Genomic DNA, 5,000 nt, shown 5'->3' with positions numbered 1-5,000 from the left:
CAGGGACAAACTGATTTGTAAGTTCCAATAACTTAATGGACTGGGACAAATTTATCCCTTTTTGCATTGTTGGTACTTTCTGAAGGTCCTTGCAGTGAGCTGAAACAAGTTGCGGTACGCTACATAAAGCACTTGGCCTTCGCCAACCTATGCCCAATTGCGCCCGATGAGCGGGACAGATGGTCATTTCCAAGAAGTTTGATGGCTTTTTAAAAGACCCGCATCTTGCCAAGATAAGTTCCTCTTCAGTTTCAACGCCGGAAAATTTCAAGGACTTTTTGTGTTTTTCGATCTCCTTATTACACTGGGTGAGTGGTATGATGGAAGTCGAAGAACTACTGCGTTTGTCCGCGCCACAAATTCCACCGGCAATATTGAAGAACAAACACGACATTTTTAATCTGTACTTCCTAGTAATAACCTTGGTTTCTTCCGAGGTAAGTGCATTGTTTATTTAGATCAAGAAGTAACATTTACTTTCCGTGGGAACAATTACCATATTGGCTTCCACGACGTCATACAGTCTCACACACGTAATGAAATTAATTAATTTTGGTCCGATTTCTAATCTGACCTTTTTTTATTTCTTTACCACTTTTATTAGGAAATTCTCTCATATTAAAGCAAAGTCTCACATCAGCAACTAACTAATTTGACGCAACGGATTTAAAATATTTGCGAATTTGGTCATGCGCGACAAATCATGGGAGAGTAAAAGTTTCGCGTTTCCCTCACTTTTTTCGAGTTCGTTTTTCATGATCGATATAGATACATTTTATATAACGAAGCAAAATGTAAAATGATTTAACCGTCTTAATTGCGATGTCTCTGACCCAAATTTGTTTTTCTATTTTGGGGTGAGTTGCATTAGCTCACATTGTAAATTTCACTGGCGCTGAATTGTAATTTTCTCGAATTTTGACTGGCGTTAATTCAAAACTGATAGTAGATGCCAAATAAATGAAACTGCAAACTTAAACCTCAATGACTGGACACTCTTTGGTTAAAATATCAGAAGATTTGAAACACTACCGGTGAGCTTTTTGTCTCGCTGGATATAGATTATTTTTGAGTTTTCAACTAATGAGGTAAGTGTGTTTGCTAAATTGGGGCTCAGTTCACTCGGAAAGAACAGAAGATAAAAATAAACACTATGTCTTGGCTGAGGAAGAGTCAATATATGCAATTAAAGTTGAGAAAGATTCACAGCGATGTAAACGTCTGTGTAGCAGGGAGCTGAAAAGTGTGAAATTTTGGATTCTCACGGAGTGAAATTTTGAGCTTCCGGTACGAGAACCGTTTTTCGTGGTTTTCTGCCATCGAATGAAATATTTCAAAAATTTAACTTGATTTCCTCTAGTTCCGTACCTACAATCAGTGACACAATGTTGGTACACCGACGGGATTAATCGAGCATCCCTCCCTCTCCCACCTTTCAATGTTGCTTAGAAACTAAAACGTACTGAACAGTTAGTTTGGGTGCATTGCGCTATGCAACATTGAACGGGGGAAAGGGGGTGGGTGTTCCAACGACTTATGACAGTGATTGTGTTATTGAATAAAGTATCGAATAACCTTAACCTAATCATGTCACGTTGATGTACGTCTGAAGATATCCAGTGTGTATTCTTTTGATGTTGTAATGAATTGCGCAACCATTTTATGAAAATTGTTGTGTGGCCTTTGGAAGCACTGAATACCACTGGTGAGGAACTGAATTTTTGTAAAGTTCATGTTTTCTTAAATAAACGTTAGTTCATTTTAACGCATAGCAATGCATCATGCTATTGTACGAAGCAACGCGTCGGGTCACATCGCAGGTGGTCTGAGATTTGATTACAGTAATGAAAATTGGCTTTCAAACATAGAAAACATGGATAGCGCTGTAGTTGAACAGTCATCACAAGTAGAATTAGGAGTAAGAGAAGTAAGACGTGTCTACCTTATAACGTATAGTCAAGCTGATACTACTAAAGTATCTTCTCAACAGCGTTTTGCTGAAATTGTCTTAGAGGCCTTTCAGTTACGACAAGTTTCCAACGAATCAACAGTTCAGCAATGGGCGTGTTGTCTCGAGCTCCATCAAACAGGGGGAATTCATTTCCATATGGCCATTAAACTTCGAAGACCAAGACGTTGGTTGTCGGTTCGGCAGTTTATTCATACACGATACGGAATTAATGTCCATTTCTCGAATCGTCATGTGAACTATTACACTGCATGGAGTTACGTTATCAAGGAGGATAACGATGTTGTGATGTCTTCCAATCACCCTGATCTTTGGAACACACCTCCACCCGCGACAACAGCTGCTAGAGAGGCTATAGCTGCAGAAAGGGAACAGGAACAAGAAATTGAAGGCCAAGAGTCCGGCGAAGAAAGCTCTGCAACAAGATCATCTTCTAAAAAGCGAAAACGACCACCGCGTCTTACCATGTTTGACATTTCTGAAATTGCTGTCTCCAAAGATATCAAAACTTACTTGGAACTCCTTGCACTTGCCAAGAGACAGAAAATGGAAAGGAAAACAGATCTGGCACAGTTCATTGTAAACCGAGGGAAAAAAGCAGTCGAGGAAGCAATCAGGACGGGGTGGGAGATTGAAAAATCTGAGGAGATGTTAAGGCGTCAGCGAATGTCGCGTATGGAAATTTTCCAAGAAGCTTTAATAGGAAATTGCGCAGAAAATTGTGACGGCCGTTAGTTGCATATTGCACTGAATATTCTTCAACGAAATTGCATCGCGCGAGATGATTTCTCTGCAGCTATGCGCGAACTATTCGAAAAAGGAAGAGGAAAATATTGTAATATTTTTCTCAAAGGTCCAGCCAATTGTGGAAAAACATTTCTATTAAATCCATTGACAGTTATTTATAGAACATTTTTAAACCCAGCGAGCACAACATTTGCTTGGGTAGGCGCAGAGTTAGCCGAAATAATATTTTTAAATGATTTTCGCTGGTCTGCTCAAGTGTTACCATGGCAAGATATGTTGCTATTGTTGGAGGGACAGCCAGTTCACGTTTCGGCGCCCAAGACACATTATGCGCAAGACATAGTCTTCGAGAAGGACGCTCCAATTTTCTGTACTTCTAAAAGTGAAATCGTTGCAATTAAAGGGGGTGTGGTAGATGATATAGAAACTCAAATGATGTCCGTAACATGGCATGTCTTTACCATGTATGCTCAGATACCGGAGTCGGAGCAAGTCGTTTTAAGTCCTTGAAATGTTTCGCTAAACTAATACTAGAATGAACAATGATGACATTGATTTAGTGTACCATTAAAATTTGCCACGTTTTATTACTCTGCGTGCAGCCTTCTCCTACACCTAAGAAGTGTAGCACTTCAGTGTACATTATAATGATTTCCGCTGTATACTGTTATGCAATAAACAACGGGTTACCATTGTAACCCGATGAGTTTTTAAAAGGTTATCACAGTACTTGACTTTATCAATTTCGACGGGTTACAATGGTAACCCGTTTAAAACAGATTACAACCTTTTCTCACTCCCTCATGTGTTGATCTTGTTTTAGGCTGTACATCATTATATTAAGATACTTCAACATTACATTGCTAATTCACATTAGGAAACATCTTTATCTATTAAGAAAATTTGTATCCTGTTTAATATTTAATGCGGCAACCTTTGTTATCAATAATCTGTTGAAGGCGCTGCGGCATTGAAGGGATAGTTTTGTTTATTATATTAACTGGAATACTGTAAATAGTGCGTATTACCCTGGCTTTGAATTCTTCGAAGGTTTCTTTAGTTATTTTTAGTTGTAAGGCATCATCCTTCAGTCTTACTCTCACTAAATGAAAAAAATTCTCGATAAGTTTAAGGTCTGGACTTCTGGGAGGAATTTCAATTAGAGACATATCACAGTTACAATTCTCCATCGCTCTTTTTGCAGCTCTACTGTTTTGTGAAGGATCCCCATCTTGCAGCCACAACCTACTTCCATTTTTGTTCGCCTTGAGGAATAATGAGTTGAAATGCTTTACAATAAAAGTAGCGAAAAAATTACCCGTTAGGTGATCATATGACTCACAAAGAACTACCCCCTCACTATAGGTTATAGCTACAAAAAGCTTCACTAGCTTACTACCAGTTCCTTCCTTACTGCCCTTTGCTGTGAATCCGAACGTTAATCCTTCGCCTCGTTTTCTCCAAATTCTTGCTTTAGGTGCCGTTGCCACTTTTAATGGGTTCGTTTTGAAAGCGAATGAGACCCCATCCAAGTAAAATGCCACTTGCCTCGTCCAAACGTCGCCATCATAAATTGTTTTCATTACATTGCAAAATGTAACTCGCCTTGGCATATCATCTTTAGTCAATAGTCCTTTCTTTCGCGTCTACAAATAGTGGAATCCTTGGTGTTGAAGTAAGCGGTTCACTGTTCTCTCGGAAACCTCTTCACTGCTCACCCCACTTTCCCGCATTAAATCTCTGACTGGGATTTTCATTTCTCAGTTTCCTGACGTTTCGAATCAGGAGACGTTGTTGCAGAGCAGTTAGTTTTTGTGGGCGTCCTGTTCTTTTTGGGCAAGATGAAATTCTCCGGATTCCCCCTTTTAAAATCCTACAAACTGAAGTCGGTGAAATTCTGCATGCCCTTGCTATGGCTCTAAGGCTCATATCAGTGTTCCTTCGTAGTTGAAAGACTGTCGCTCTAATCTCAGCGGAGACATATCCTCTAAAAACCATCTTAAGGAATCAAAATCTTTGGTTAATAAGCTGAATACTATGGGAATAGCATATACCCCTATTACTTTTATTCTTTAATTAAGAGGCGACAAACGTGGCATGTTGGCACAGCCATCTTTACGCGAACGTTCCAGTACTGACTGCCATGTATCATTACATGACATTTACACCTTATCACGTAGAGACAATCAGTGACACAATGTTGGTACACCGACGGGATTAATCGAGCATCCCTCCCTCTCCCACCTTTCAATGTTGCTTAGAAACTAAAACGTACTGAACAGTT

This window comes from Montipora capricornis, chromosome 9 (genome assembly GCF_036669925.1).
Source record: "Montipora capricornis isolate CH-2021 chromosome 9, ASM3666992v2, whole genome shotgun sequence".
NCBI classification, from domain to species: domain Eukaryota; kingdom Metazoa; phylum Cnidaria; class Anthozoa; order Scleractinia; family Acroporidae; genus Montipora; species Montipora capricornis.
This window is presented reverse-complemented; position numbering follows the sequence as displayed.